This window comes from Ochotona princeps, chromosome 19, assembly GCF_030435755.1.
Source record: "Ochotona princeps isolate mOchPri1 chromosome 19, mOchPri1.hap1, whole genome shotgun sequence".
NCBI lineage: Eukaryota > Metazoa > Chordata > Mammalia > Lagomorpha > Ochotonidae > Ochotona > Ochotona princeps.
The window spans coordinates 15,155,734-15,171,627 of record NC_080850.1 but is presented as its reverse complement, the minus strand read 5'-3'; the positions used below and the strand labels follow the sequence as shown (position 1 = coordinate 15,171,627).

The 15,894-nt window shown below is 41.2% G+C and overlaps 1 long non-coding RNA gene across 1 annotated transcript in view; it reads left to right on the top strand.

Annotated features, from left to right (window-relative positions):
• LOC131482603 (uncharacterized) overlaps positions 1-15,894 on the top strand; it is a 114,213-nt gene that overhangs the window by 55,909 nt on the left and 42,410 nt on the right. Inside the window, exon 3 of the long non-coding RNA XR_009247150.1 lies at positions 12,508-12,551. This is a non-coding gene — a long non-coding RNA (uncharacterized LOC131482603). The remainder of the gene's footprint in view (positions 1-12,507; positions 12,552-15,894) is intronic.

Sequence of the window (15,894 nt, the reverse complement as noted above, 5' to 3'; positions counted from 1 at the left end):
CCCACAACTTGATTGAAATTCTTCGTCAATTCTGATAAGCATCTAGAAAAATCTTTAGTTTCAGTCTGCAGAGAACTGTTGCAACAGGGGAATCGGCACAAAGGACAGACTGTCTGGGTTTTTATCTCACGGGAAAGGATTTCCATGCAGACAAATCAGTGAGCAAAGTGAGGTTTATTGAAGATAGAAACCTCCTGCCGTAGCAACTAGGAGTTGTTGTTGGTGAGACTCTAAGACAGAAAGCCCAAGAGAGTGGTGGGAGAGGTGTCATTTCAGTACAACTTGGCTGAGCAGAGTAAGAGCCAACATTTAATAAGAGCAGGAGTAAAATTCACTCTAAGGCCAGAACTGTAATGCTGTCCAGAAGGGTGTGACCGCTGCCTCTGTCCATTCTCCTGATGAACTAGATACTCACAGTGTGACATGGCGCTTCTGTCTTGCGACAAGCACTTTCTGGGCAGAAGCCGTCCGGTATGCGTTTAAAGGGACTTGCCCTTCCTCATTCCAGCAGGGCCCTGACCCTAACTACCTAGGAGCATGTTGAATGGTCACAGAATCATGTTATCTGCAAACAGGGAGAGTTTGGTCTCCTCCTCTACTGTTTGTATGGGTTTTCTTTCTTTCTCTTGCCGAATTGCTCTGGCTGAAATTTCCAGTACTTTGGAGAGTAAGAGTGGTGACAGTAGGCATGCTCATCCGTTGCAAATCTTAGAGGAAATGCTTTCAACTTTCCCCAGTTGATTGCGACGAAACACTACGTGATTGTTAGAGATACACGTTTATTATGTTGAGCTATAGGTCTTGTATACCTGTTTGTTGAAGACTTCTGCTGTGAATGGATTTGAATTTTATTGGATTCTTTTCCTGAATTTATTGAAATGATCCTGTGATTTTTTTTTTTACCTTTTTTTTTTTTTGTACTCAAGGTAGTGTTTCTTGTAGGTAACAAATGCATGGATTTTTAAAAATCCATTCAGCCAATTTGTATCTTTTAATTCAGGGGAATTTAGACTTTTTCCCCCCTGGGTTTATTTTATTTTTATTTGAAAGGCAGGAGCTTTTTGCAGGTTTCCCACTGCCTTCCCCGGCCATCTTCCACTGCTTTCACAAGCCATAAGCAGAAAGCAAGATTGGAAGTGGAACAGTCAGGACTCAAGCCAGCACTCAATGGGGTGACAGCATTGTAGGCAGAAGCTTAGACTACTATTCCACATCACTGGCCCCAAATTTAGAATGTTTGCAATTCAATTTATTATGGATAAATAATGAATTAGTTATATTGCTTATGAAATCTCTTTATTTTGAATACCGTTTTTGTTCCCAGTGGTGTTCTGATGGTGTTTATCTTGCTTTGTTTTTATATGTAGAACCTCTTTTTTAGATTTATTTTTATTGCAACGTCAGATATATAGAGAGGAGGAGAGAGAGAGAGAGGAAGATCTTCTGTCCATTGATTCACCGCCCAAGTGTCTGCAACGGCTGGAGCTGAGCCAATCCGAAGCCAGGAGACAGGAGCCAGGAGCCTCTTCCGGGTCTCCCATGTGGGTGCATGGTCCCAAGGCTTTGGGCCATCTTCGACTGCTTTCCCAGGCCACAAGCAGGGAGCTTAATGGGAAGCAGGGCTGCTGAGATTAGAACCAGCATTCATAGGACATTCTGGCACGTTCAAGGCAAGGACTTTAGCTGCTAGGCTACCGCTCCGGGCCCCATATGTAGATTCTCTTAAACATCTTTATTAGGCTGGTCTGGTTGGGATGAATTTCTTTAATTTTCACCTGTCTTGGAAAGTCTTTATTCTTCTTTATTAAAGATAGCTTCACTGGATAAAGCAGTCTCAACTGGCAGGTGTTTTCCTTAGAACTTGGGAACATATCATCCTGTTCTATCATTGCCTGTCATGGTTTTTTTTTTTTTGAAAAATTTGCTCTCTTTTAATGGGAATGACCTTAAAGGAGACTTGGGGCTTTTCTTTTGCAGATTTTAGAATTCTTGTGTGTATTACACTTTTTTTTTTAAAATAAAAAAGGACTTAAGAAGTAGAGTGGCAGAGGAAAAAAAGAGAGGGAAAGGGGAGAGAGAGAGAGTGAGCGAGTGAGCGAGCGAGTGTGAGCATTACATCTGCTGGTGCACTGTGAAATGGCTGCAGCAACCAGGCTTTGGCCACTCTGAAGCCACGAGCCATGAGTTACATCTTGGTCTCCCACATGTGTGGCAGGAACTCTAGCATTTGAGCTCCCTTCCCAGGCACATTAGCAGGAAGCTGGAGTAGAAGTAGAGCAACTGGGACTCCAAGTGATGCTGAGATGTGGGGTACCAGTGCTAGAAGTTGTAGTTTAACCAGATATGCTGCCTATGGTTCTTTTTTTTTTTTTTGAAGTCTATCCAAAATTATGATTTTTTTTGTTTTTAATTTGAAAGGCAGAGAGGTAAAGAAAGTGGGAGAGATAGGTCTTCCATCTGTTTGTTTCTCTCTAGCTGCAGTGGTAAGGGCTGGGCTGAACTGAAGCCAGGAGCCTGGACCTCAGTGTGGATCTCCAGATGGGTGGCGGGAACTCAGGTGCTTGAGTTGTCACTGTTGCCTGTTAGGGTGAGCATCAGCACACAGCTGGAGCCAGAATCCTCAGGCAGGGCTCAAATCCAGCCCTTTGGATACAGGATGCAAGCATGGCAGATGATGTGGTGTCTGCTTTACCAAAGGCCCAGTCCATGTTATTCAAGATTTCTAGCTTTTTGCATAGTTTTTTAATTTTAATCAGCTGTATTCTTTATCTCTGAGTATCCTTATCATCATTTTTTCTGAATTCTTTTTCAGGCATTTCACGTCTTTCTGTGGGGTCTGATAGTAATGAGTTATTCATTTTCTATTGGAATATTGTATTCTGTCTTTTAATTATCCTTTTATTTGAAAGGCAGAGTTACAGAAAGAGAGAGAAAGGTGAGAGAGATGGAGAGATAAGGAGATATCCTTCATCTAATGATTCATTAAAATGCTTACAATGTCTGGGGCAAGGCCAAGTCCAAGCCAAGAGCCTGGAAATCCATTCAGGTCCTGCACATGGAAAGGGCCCAAGTAGTTGGAAGTGGAGCAGCTGGGACTTGAACTGGCACTCATGTGGGATGCTGGCTTTGCAGGTGGTGGCTTAACCAGTCGCTCCACAGCATTGGCTTGTTTTGCTTTTTCATTCTTTTTGTGTCTCTATGTTTTGTAAACCTGGCAGATCAGTTGCTGGTATCCTTTTCCAAAGGTGGCTTTTGTGGACTGAAGGCTCTTTATCTTATGAAGGCATTTATATATATTTTAAAATTATATAAAAATATATGAATTGCTGGAGTCCAGCTCCAGCCGTGTTCAGAGCTCGGGAAGGGTGCATGGAGTCGGCGATAAAGAAAGACACGGACACTGTCACTTGGTGCCCTCTCGCAACAGCTCAAGAAGCTGTCCTTTTGATTTACTCAGACACCTCACAAGCTTCTGAGCAAATAACTAACTGCTGTATTTTTATTTCAAGACTAAGGGGGACATGTACAGATATTTGGTCATTCTGTCTATTTCAGGACTCAGCAGGTGTCCCTAAAGTTAATTTTGCAAAATCCTGTATTCATATTCTTCAAAGCAAGCTATTGTTCATTCTTCAATAGTAACCATGGAACGACAGCCAGGACTCCAAGGCCAAGGCATGTGTGGTTACCTGCTAATCAGTAATGCATTCCTACCACATTTCTGTTTGTACAATTTACCCATCATTTAATGGAAAATATATGTCACAAGGAAAAAACATAAAAATCCAAGACAAAAGTTTCAAATGTTAAATCCCCCTACAACTATAGGCTCTACAACCCCATAAATAATCAAGCAATAATTAAAAGCATATTTCTTTAATAAAATTATCCTTAATTCCTCTAGCTAAAATTTATAAAAGGCTGAAACAGTTACATTTTCTATGCTCCAAAGAAATTGCAATGACAGACTAGCCTTTGAGATCACAATAACTATATTTATTGCCATAGCAGTTTCAGCTCTTTCTCCCATCACTTGCATTAATATTTAGGATATTTATCAAGCCCTTTCCCAGAAGGTGTGCTACATGTCTGGGCCAGATTCTAGGGCAATGGGTAGGCACACAATAAGGTGTCCAGAAACGACATGGGCTTAATTGTACTCCTGTGTGTAGTTAAAGTCCCTCTCACCAGGACATTATCAATAACATTAACTCCCAAGCTCACATCAGTTACAAAAGTCATTTCATAGGGGCAAACAACAATGCTTCAATAGATTACAGAATTGTTAGTGGGGTGCTTGAGTGTCCATGGAAAAAGGGGTTGAAACCACATCAAGGTGGTCAGAGAGACATCTGCCGGGCCCTGCCAAACAGCTGGAAGCTCCCCTGGGCCCTGCGAAACAGGGGAGCTGTTCTCTTCATACCTTCGTGTCATCCACACCTACTGCACGGACCCCGGCACTTAATGATTTTCCTTAACTACAATGATGACACATTTATATCTTTGTTTTACTTAGGGAATACATTCATAAAATATCTGTAAATGTATAAAAATTACTCAATAAAAATTGTTCTTGGGGACACTGAGCAGATACATGAATAGTTTGCATCATAGTATTGGAAACTTTAGCAGAATATTCAATGAAACAGCAGAAACCCAAAGTGGGAGGGGCTTGGTCAGGGTTCAGGGTTTGATAAATAGAGGTTGAAGAAAGTACCTTATGGGGCTGGCATGATGGCTCAATTGGCTAATGCTCTTTCTGCAAACCCCAGCATCCCATATGGATGTGGGTTCGGGTGTTGGCTACTTCACTTTCCATCCAGATTCCTGCTTATGGTTGGGAAAGCAGTGCAGAAAGGCCCAAAGCCTTGGGACCTGGCACGTGCATATGAGATCCAGAAGAGGTTTCTCACTCCTGGCTTCAGATAGGGTCAGCTCCAACTGTTGTGGCCATTTGAGGAGTGAACCAGTGGATGGAAGATCTTGCTCTTGGTTTCTCCTCTCTGTAAATCTACCTATCCAATAAAAAATGAATAAATATTGAAAAAAGTAGTGTATTTTATCCTGGCATCGAATATGGGATTTGCATACCAAAGCACTTTGATGTAGGCCTGACATGGAACAAGAATTATATCTTATCAAATACACTCATCATATTGTCTCTATCCTGCTCAAATTCAGGTGTCAGAGAATCAAGATGGCGGGATAGGGTAAGGGCATGTTTAAATAGATGGAGAAACATTAGCCAGTGTGAAGCAGAGAGGGCAAATTCCAGGAAATAGGAAAAGACAGAACAACATCAGAGGGGCACCTGGAGACTGACAGACATGGGAAAACAGCAGACACAATGGTGTGGTGTTGCAGTGACCTTAGCAGCATTCAGCAAGTGGTGATCTGAACTGCACTGGCAGCTGGAACTCCACCAGCAGCAAGGTGGGAAGGGGCATTTACTGGGAGCTCAGGAGGTGAACTAGACAAAGAACTGTCTGTCCTGCTGATCTGTTTGATTTGAGCAGCAGCAGAGACAGAGTGGCAGGTCTCAGATGGGCAGTGCAGGAACAGGGTAGATTTCACAGCCCACACTGCCCTCTAGAGTTTAGTTTTGCCATTTTGTTTAAGGAGGCAAATGCTATGGACAGTATTGCACATGCACTGAGCTGGGAGTGAACTCATTTCTGGCTCAATGAACTGCAACAACGTAGCATTCTACAGATCCCACCCAAGATAGGTCTGAGTAGCCCTCAGACTTGACAGCCAGCAGATCAAGAACTCCAGTAGTGGCACATCAGGTGCCATTTTATACAGTGTGGAGAAACTAAGACAGCAGGGATTGCAGTGAGGTGCACATGCACTGAGCTAGGAGTGAACTCACTTGAGCTCAGTGCATTGCACTGGTCCCACAGGGGAAATATTACCGGCTTTGCCATTGTATGGGTCAAAATAGGTCCATGTGGCCTTCAGACTTAACATCCAACAGGTTCTGGCAAGATCCGCACCACTAACCTGGTATCTCCCTAATCCTGGGACCTGCTCCAACTGGAAGTGGGAGAAAGGGACAGGTAATGGTGCAGCCTCAGCTTGGTATCACAGGAGGTATAGACAGGTGAGCCAGGAGCTGGGGCTGTGGAGACTGTGGTGGAAATGTAACATAAGAACCCAAACCTGCAACTCAATGGGAGGAGTGGCGCCAAGTGACTGCAAAGAAAAAACCATGTACCAACTGCAATAAGTAAAATCAGACTGTAGACCTGTGGGTTACAGAGCTTAGGAAACTGCCCTAAGGAGGAAAATCTGATAACTAGAAGTATAATGACCAAGAGCAAAAGAAGAGACAAAGGCACAATGAATATTACTGAAGACTCCCTTGCAAAGGAGCAAAAGCTTTTGCAAAGCTCAGAGTTAACTGAGGAATACATCAAGAAAATGGGGGATATAGAATTCAAAACATTTTTGATTTTGACTTTTTTGTTAATTTCATCTCTTCTAAACACTTTCTCAGTAAATTCTTCACTGACTCATAGATCATATAGTAGCATCATGTTTTTTATTTTTCAATTCTTCAGTGACACATTAGTCATTCAGTAGCATGTTATTTAACTTCATGGCATTTTAAATTTCTTCTTCCTGTTGTTGATTTTGTATTGTGGCTTTTCATTTAAGGGAATGTATAGTAATTGTGTAATGGAGGCTGTCTTATCCAGATATGAGGATACAATGCAGTATGCATCTTTACTTCCAGATCAAAGATGGACTCCCAATGAAACTGTTTCCTATATCTTGACAATAGGATGCTGGACTCTCTGCCATTGTCTATGCCCGCAATGATGGACATATGACTGTGTATGAAGAACTCTATTATAGTAATAATATTAGAAACTCTGTGGGAGGGGACTTGAAGAGGGGGTAAGGGAAATCCCAGGGCTTATGGAACTGTATCATAAAATGATAATAATAATAAAAAAAGAGGAAAAAAATTCAGGTGTCAGATAAATCAAAGATAGTTTATTATTCAAATATAAAATATTTCTTGGTAAATCTTATTTATCATAAATACAATTTAAAAGGCAGAATGAAACATACAGAGGGAGAGAGAGAGAGAGAGAGAGCGCGCGAGCGCAAGAGAGAGTGAAATCCTAGCTTTTCTTAGCTGATGGAACAGTTCCTTAGTATTAAAGATCTATCCTGTAGCCCCAGAAATCTGTTCCTGGTAAGATATGTGACCCTGTACATGTCGTTATTTTAAAAATGGACTTATTTATTTGAAATAGTTACAGAGAGAAGAAGAGAGAGGGAATAAGGGAGAGAGAGAGATTGTCCATCTGTAGTTTCACTACCCAGATGGCTGCAATGTTGGTTGCTGGACTAGGTTGAGGTCACAAGTGAGGGGATTTCTCTGAGTCTCCCACATGAGTGGCAGGAGTCCAAGTGCTTGAGCCATCTTCTTTTCCCAGACCATTGCCAGGGAGCTGCATTGAAAGCAGAAGGATGCTTAACCTGCTATTCCATGATATTGACCTTTGTACAAGGTCATTATGTTATTCAGTCCCACGGTTGTCATCTGTAAAAAGGGATTGGATAGGACTGGAACAGTAGTGTAGCACGTTAAGCCTCTTCTTGAGATGTCAGCATCCCAAATGAGTACTTGTCCTGACTGCTTTACTTCCAGCTCCCAGCTCGTGACCTGAGAAAGCAGCGAAAGATGGCCAGGGTCCTTGGGCCCCTTTACTCATGTAGGAGACCCAGAGACAGCTCTGGGTTCCTGGCAACAGATCAGTGCAGTTCTGAATGTTGCAGCCATTTGCAGAATGAACCAGTGGGGTGGAAGAGTTCACTCTATTTCTCTCTCTCTCTCTCTGTAAATCTGCCTTTCAAAATGAAGATGAAGAAATATATATTAAACAAAAGAAGAAATTGGATGTGGTTTGCATACTGTGTTTGGCAGCTGTGCCATTACCAATCCCATTCATTATGGAAGATTGTGTTACAATTCTCTGTTACAATAAGATTTGATGTATGAAAAATGGACTGGATAGTGTCTAAGTTTGTCTTAAACCTTTTGGACCTGGCACAGTGGGCAAGTGGCTAAAGTACTTGCCTTGAATGCGCCGGAATCTCATATGGGCACCAGTTCTAATCCTAGCAGTTCCGTTTCCCACCTAGCTCCTTGCTTGTCGTCTGGGAAAGCAGTCGAGGACAATCCAAAGCCTTAGGATCCTGCACCCATGTGGGAGACTCAGAAGAGGCTCCTGGCTACTGGCTTTGGATCAGCCCAGCTATTGTGGCCACTTGGGGAATGAATCATCAGACGAAAGAACTTCTCTGTCTCTCCTCCTCTCTGTATATCTGACTTTGCACTAAAAGTAAATAAATCTTTAAAAAAACCCCTTCTCATTCTGTGTCCAGTTTTTATCATAGTGTTTAGTTCAGGGGCAACTAAAAAGGGATTGCTAGGCTTTTCAAGCAAAGAAAATAAAAGGAAACTTCTTGTGAATAATAGCTAATGTTAATGAACTGGTTGTAATGTGCTAAATGTTTCAAGATTATTTATTTGTTCCTCATCTCAGTCCTAGGAGGAAAGTTCTACTAAATGCTCACAGAGGAACTGATTTTTAAGGAGTTCAGATGGGGCACATTGCCAGTACATGAATGTAGACTTGCATTTTGAAAATTATGCACACAACAGAGTCGTTTTCAGCTCTTCTTCATCCAAGAGTTCACTGGTTCTTCCGAGTCAAAGTTTTAAATAGTCTCAGGAGAAAATAGAAGATGATTTCCTTAACAACTGTGTTCTTGAGCCTGCCTTTAGCAACTACCCCACTGGGGGCACCATACTAAAAGAAATGACCTGGTGTTCATTTCCAAGTTTCTCCTTCAAGTTTCTCACAGTAATGGGCCAGCCATCTGTTGCACCTCAGGCCAGGTTTCTAAGCTGATTTACTGTTTTTGGCATTGTAGGAACATTTGTCCTGTAATAGCGGCCTGTCCTGGAAGCAGAGGCAGATTACAGTCCCTGGGGGGCTGGAGATGGGAGTCACAGAGTTGGGTGATTAGGCTGGATGCAGAGCATCATATCTGAATTCCTTCTCCTGCACTGAAGCAAGATCTAACCAATATTTACATCATGGTCTTTGGTAGTGGGATAAGAAAGACGCAGTGCATCTAGGGTTTCCTTCCTGGAGTCTAGCAGAACAAGTTTGCCTGAGTCCTCTTAAACATCAGTATGAGCCTTCATTGGTGTGTACACTCAGGGGTAGGATTGCTGGGTGGTGGGGTGAAGGAGAGGGTGGGGTTGACTCACAGGAAGTGAATCTGATGGACTTGAGAGCTTTCTCATATTGTTAATTGAGTCTCACATTATAGAGGAAAATAAAATCATTTCAATTTTCAACTGGTACTAATTGAGTTGGACAGAGGTTATTTCCCGTGCCAGGAAACCCTGAGCTCCCCCAATGTGATGGCACAATCATCTGTAAGCTGACCCTGGCTTCTGTTACCCTGTGTCTGCTAAGTCGAATGTGGTTTAGATTTATGCCAGGTTCTTCCCTTGGCAGAGGATCCAGATGTTCTAGAAATACACTTGTTCTTGAATTTTTATTTTTTAAATTTTTTAAAATATTTGTTTATTTTATTACAAAGTCAGATATACACAGAGGTGGAGAGACAGAGAGGAAGATCTTCCATCCGATGATTCACTCCCCAAGTGAGCCGCAGCAGCCGGTGCTGTGCTGATCCGAAGCCAGGAACCAGGAGCTTCTTCCAGGTCTGCCACGCGGGTGCAGGGTCCCAAAGCATTGGGCCGTCCTCAACTGCCCTCCCAGGCCACAAGCAGGGAGCTGGATGGAAAGTGGAGCTGCCAGGATTAGAACCGGCGCCCGCATGGGATCCCGGGGCGTTCAAAACGAGGACTTTAGCTGCTAGGCCACGCCACCGGGCCCTGTTCTTGAATTTTTAAAGAAGATTTATTGTTTGTTTTTATTGGAAAGTCAAATATACAGAGAGAAAGAGACACAGGGAGGATGATCTTCTGTCCACTGATTCACCCCCCTGAAGTGAGTGCAATGACCAGGGCTGAGCTGATCTGAAGCCAGTAGCCAGGAGCCAGGAGCCAGGAATTTCTTCCAGGTCTCCCATGTGGGTGCAGGGTCCCAAGGTTTGGGCTGTTCAACTGCTTTCCCAAACCAGTAGCAGAGAGCTGGATGGGAAGTAGGGCTGCTGTGAAACAAACTAGGGCCCATATGGTATTGTGGTATGTGCAAGGCAAGGACTTTAGCCACTAGGCCACTGTGTTGGATCCTTGTTCTTGAATTTTTAACAAGTAAAAAGTGATTGTGTCTGGCTAGAGTTTGTCAGAATGGAACTGATGCTGACCAGAGCCCCCCCCCCTTTTTTTGTAGAGAACTGGTGAGCCATGCAGAAGCAAAAAGAAAAGGCCCGCGGAAGAAGCAGGTAGGTCCCAGAAGGTGAACACTGTGTGTTATGTTCTGTTGCTTTTGTCTGCTGTGCTCTGTGCCACCTGCTGCTCACTCTTGTTTGATTTGCTTGAAATGCTTGCCAGAGGCCATCACAGAAGGTCTTGTAGGTCCTCCTCACCCTGTCCCATCTCTATATTATAATTTTAAACACTTTGGGGTTCTATATCCCATTATGAGTTTAATGTAAGCCTAGATCATCTCTCTTTGTATAAATTTGCCACACTCTCTTGGTGTACACCAGATCCTGAAGAGTTATGTGATAATGATTTTTTAGTAGACTCATTTATTTATTCACTTATTCTCACATCACCCATTCATTATGAATGTGATGAGATCCAAGTGTTGCATTGGCAGTTCATAGGCAATTGGTTGGTCCCTTCCCTCAAGGGGCTTATCGTCTACTGGGGTAAGTTTACCACCTCTCCATGCTGGGTTGAGTGATATTTGTGGAGATAACTGGAGGGAATACTAAGGACAAGCAACTAACCAGATGCTAGTGAGGATAAGATGGCAGTCTTCTGGAAGGAGTCAGTTCCTGAGCTCAGCATTGGCAAGAAGTGCTTTTGACAAAGTGACCTGATCTTGTAAATGCTTTTTGAGGTGACTCCTAAGTACGTTTGGAGATTTTAGTCCCTAGGGCTGTTAATGTCAAGTCCTGCACCCCCTCCCACCATTCACATCAAACATACTGATGTGTTTTATGAATGTATATGTAGTATTGTGATAAACCATATTTGCTATTTTAACTAATCTCAAGTGTAATATGCAGCGACATTAAATATATTTGCAATGATCCATGACCGCTACTCTGGAACTTTTTCATCATCCCAAACAGAAACTCTGTGACCATTAAATAATGACTCCTAATTTTCTCCTCCTAGACCCCAATAGACTGTCTTCTACTTCCTGTCTCTGTGGGTTTTCTTGTTCTTGGTTCCTTATGTGAATGGAATCCCGCAGTACTTGTGCTTTTCTAGTTGGCTTACTTTGGTAGTAACACATACTTTTGAGGTTCATCCAGTTTGTCTCATGTATCAGGGTTATACTTCCTTTTAATAGATGAATAGTGATTTTTGGAGATTTGTTTATTTTTATTGGAAGGAAGATTTACAGAAAGGAGATACAGAGAGAAAGATGTTCCATCTGCTGGTTCATGCTCCAAGTGGCTGTAACAGCCAGAGTTGAGCTGATCTGAAGCCAGGAGCCAAGAGATTTTTTGGGTCTCCTGCATAGGTGCAGGGTTCCATGGCGTTGGGCCATCCTCCACTATTTTTCCAGGCCACGGTCAGAGAGTTAGATGGGAACTGGAGCGGCTGGAATAGGAACTGGCACACATGTAGGATGCTGGCACAATCAAGATGAGGATTTACCTACTAAACCACTGCAAGGGACCCAGGTGAATAGGATTTTAAAAAAGATTTACTGCTTTTTTGCAATACAGATTTATAAGCATGGGAGTTCAACCTTCTCTTTCTCATATCTCCCTCCTATTATTTGTCCCAAGATTATTACAATGGCAGAGTCATTATTTCAGCATTACAAACTTATACAAATGTGTCATAGCATAGAGAATATATGAAAAGGAAGGGACTAGAGTGATGTAACATGAAAACATAATCAAAATATTATGTGGGAATAGAGACACATGGTACATTTGTACAGATGAATAATATTGCATCATATATATATGTATTCAGTTAAAAAAACAATTCATCCGTGGGTGGAGATTTAGGTCCATCTTCTAGCTGCTGTGAATAATGAATAATGTTGCTATGAAACATTACTGTATGAGTAACTGAGATTCTGCCTTCACTTGGTGGGGTTATATCTCTGAATATAACTGCTGGATGATATGATTTTTTTTTTTATTGTGCTAAGAATACTTAGCCTGAGACCTAACCTTCTAATGTTGTTTAAGGGCACAGTACAGTATTGTAGGCACACAGCTATGTAAACAATTTCTAGAATTTAGTCATCTTGCATAAGCAAACTTTCAATCTATTGAAGAACAACTTTCTGTTCATCTCTCCCTCAGGGCCTTGGCAACCAGTGTTCTGCTGTGTCATGCAGACGCCTCATGTAAGTAAAATCATACATACATTCTCACCAGTTGTAAAAAGGGGCATTAATTTCTTGCTGTCCTCACCCCTATTTCTTGTCTTTTAAATAATTATCTTAACAAATATAAGGTGACAGATATTCATTATGATTTTGATTTTCACCTTTCTGATAGTTTCTATTAAGCATGTTTTCATAGGTTGGTCATTTGCATATCTTTGAAATGTGAATTCAGTTCCTTCAATTTCTAATCAGGTTATTTGTTTTACTGCTGTTGAGTTGTGTGAGTTCCTAATACATTTTGGAAATTAATATCTTACCAGATCTGTGGTTTGCAAATATTGTTTTCTAATTCTATAGGTTTCCTTTTCACTCTGTTGATTGTTTTCTTCATTTTGCAGAATATTTTTAGTAATGTATTTATATTTATTGGAAAGGCAGATCAGATTTACAGAGACAAAGAGAGAGAGAAAGATCTTCCATCCACAGGTTCACTCCTCAAGTGGCCAATCCAAAGTCAGGAGCCAGGATCTTCTTCTGTGTCTCCCATGTGGATGGAGGGTGCCAAAGCTGTGGGCTGTGTTTTCTTGCCTTCCCAGGCCACAGTTGGGGTACTGGATGGGAAGTGAAGCAGCGGGGACATGAACCAGCACCCTTACGGATCCCAGTGCTTGGAGCAGGGATGATTAGCCAAGAGAGGCATCGCAACAGGCCCACAAGGATTTTGAGTAGTACCATTTGGCTTTCTTTGCTTTTTTTGCCTGTGGTTTTGTTGTCATAATCAAGAAATTGTTGCTCAGGTCAGTGCCATGAAGCTTCTTAGGTTTTCTTCAGGTCTAAGTTTTTCACTCCTTATTTTAATTTGAGCTAAATTTTGTATATAGTGTGAAATAAAAGTCTAGCTTTATTTATTTTGCATATTTGGATATAGTTTTCCCGGAACCATTTATTGAAGACTTTTCTCATTGTTTATGCTTGACACCCTTGTTAAAGATAAGATTTAACTTTTTGAGGTTATACAGAATATTTCAAAAAGTCCATGGAAAAATGAAATTAAAAAGTAAGTCTAGCTTTATTTATTTTGCATATTTGCATATAGTTTTCACAGAACCATTTATTGAAGACTTTTCTTTTCTCATTGTTTATGCTTGACACCCTTGTTAAAGATAAGATTTAACTTTTTGAGGTTATACAGAATATTTGAAAAAGTCCACGGAAAAATGAAATTAAAAGGTAAGTTTATGCATGCTTTTTGTGAATTTAAATTTCTTGGGTAGAAAGTTTTGAAAGGGGTTTTATATTGAGTTATAAATTGCTTGGGTTGTTATTATTTAATATTGGTGATTTTGATTTTAAATTTAATATCCTTTTATGTTGGTAATCATACACAATAGTTCTTACATTTAAGTATGTATAAGAATTAGGATACTGTCTATGCCTACAAGGCCACAATACACTTAAGGAGCAGAATGTTGGACTTATACTGATGCTAAAGGACTGTTGTAATATCATGGGGGAAAACAGTGTGGGGGGAGAAAGGGGAGGGAGGCTGGGGAGATGTGGGGGGAAATCCCTATACCTACAAAACTGCTTCTTGGAAAATAATAATAATAATAATAATCATATTTAAAAGACTAGTCCACACAGATAACTGGGTTCTATCACAGTCTTTGATTCGATAGGTGTGGGGTGGGGGTGTTCTTTTTCTAACTAGTTAGTTCTCAGGAGAGGTTGATATTACTGTCTGGGGTCACATTTTGAGAACCATAGCCCTTACATACTGGAAATTCCTGCAATGAGAATATAGGTTATTGAGTTTTAAAAAAATGTAAGAAACATTTTTTATGAAACCTGATAATTCCTGAAATTGATATATTCTATTTCAGAAATACTTATTAACTGTAAGTTTGCTGTTTCATTTTTAATTTATAATAAATAATTATTTTCAGGTCTAATGCTTTTATAAGGTCCTATCCACTGCAAAAGTAATCAATCACTGCATTTAAAACATTGATGGAGAAAATAGCCTTACCTCATTAAGAAAAAAAAAAAAAGGAGACTGGGTAGCACCACATTGTGTGAATGCGCCATAATTTAATTAATCACATATCATCATTAAACGAGAAGCTCTTTGCATTCATTACTCTCAGTGAGCAAGCTCCAGTGCACATCTTGCTGCACCCGGGGGCTCGTAATTCTGGTGCGTGTTGAGTGTTCTGCCTCATCTGGAGAGCTTGTCTGCTCCAATGCTCAGACCTCACTACCAGAGGCTTTGATTTTATTGGTCTGAGTGCTGTTCCACTATAAGGAAATTTTTTTGGCCTTATTCTTTGAAAAATTATTTCCTTTTAAAAAATGATTTTTTATCAAAGTACAGAGTTCACATCCAGAAATGCACCAAAGCATATACATGAGTTTTTTTTCTCTGATCACATTCATATTCATCATCATCGAAAAAAAAGTAACATATCACTAGCTTTTCTCGGGTTATTTGAATTTGCAGGCAAGGTTGAGGCTTACTGCTCTGTGTGTAACTATGGCCGTTTGTGCTGTATTTGGTGTAGTCTGGGGCATCCCCTGGAGATCTTATGCTGGGAAGATGGGAAACATATAATTATTTACTTATTTTCACTAATTTTGAGGGGTGAATGAGTGGCTAGCAGGTATGATGCTGGTTAGGATACTGGCTCCCCTGAGGTCAACGTCTAGCTGCAGGTGCTGGCTCCTGCTTCCTGTTAACGTGGATGCCGGGAACAGCAGTGCTGGCTCTTGTCTCTGGGTTCCTGCCCTGCTTGTGAGAGACCTGGACTGTGTTTCTGCTCCCCGTTCCAGGTTCCCGATCATTGTGTTTGGGGGGGAGGTGAACCAGTAGTGTTCGACTTTTCTGTTTCTCTAAAGCAAATAATAAAAATGATGTTGGAAAGCCTTCTCACAAATCACCAAATGCTATGTTGTTAGATGGTTAGCTGTGGCGGAGCGCTCCACAAGGCTGTGCTCTAAAACGTGCATACGCTCACTGTTCTCCAGACAAGTTGTTTGCTGGGGAGGAGGGAAAAAGATAACGAAAAGACAAACCTCACTGAAGGGATCAAGATGATGACTCGTTTCTTAAGAGTCTTTACATTAGCTGTTATTGCTTAAATCTAGTATTGGAAAAATATTCGTTGTTGACATACTAGGACAAATTTGTGAAATTAAAAAAAATACATGAAAGCGTCTATTTTTTTATTTAATGATGAATAATGAGAATTTAGACTGAACTTGACAGCAGTGACCAAGTGTGAGTGTTACACTAATTCTTCCAAGTGTGAGGAAACGAACGACTGGCAGCAGGTGTGCAGATTTTGTCACTTATGGTATGTAC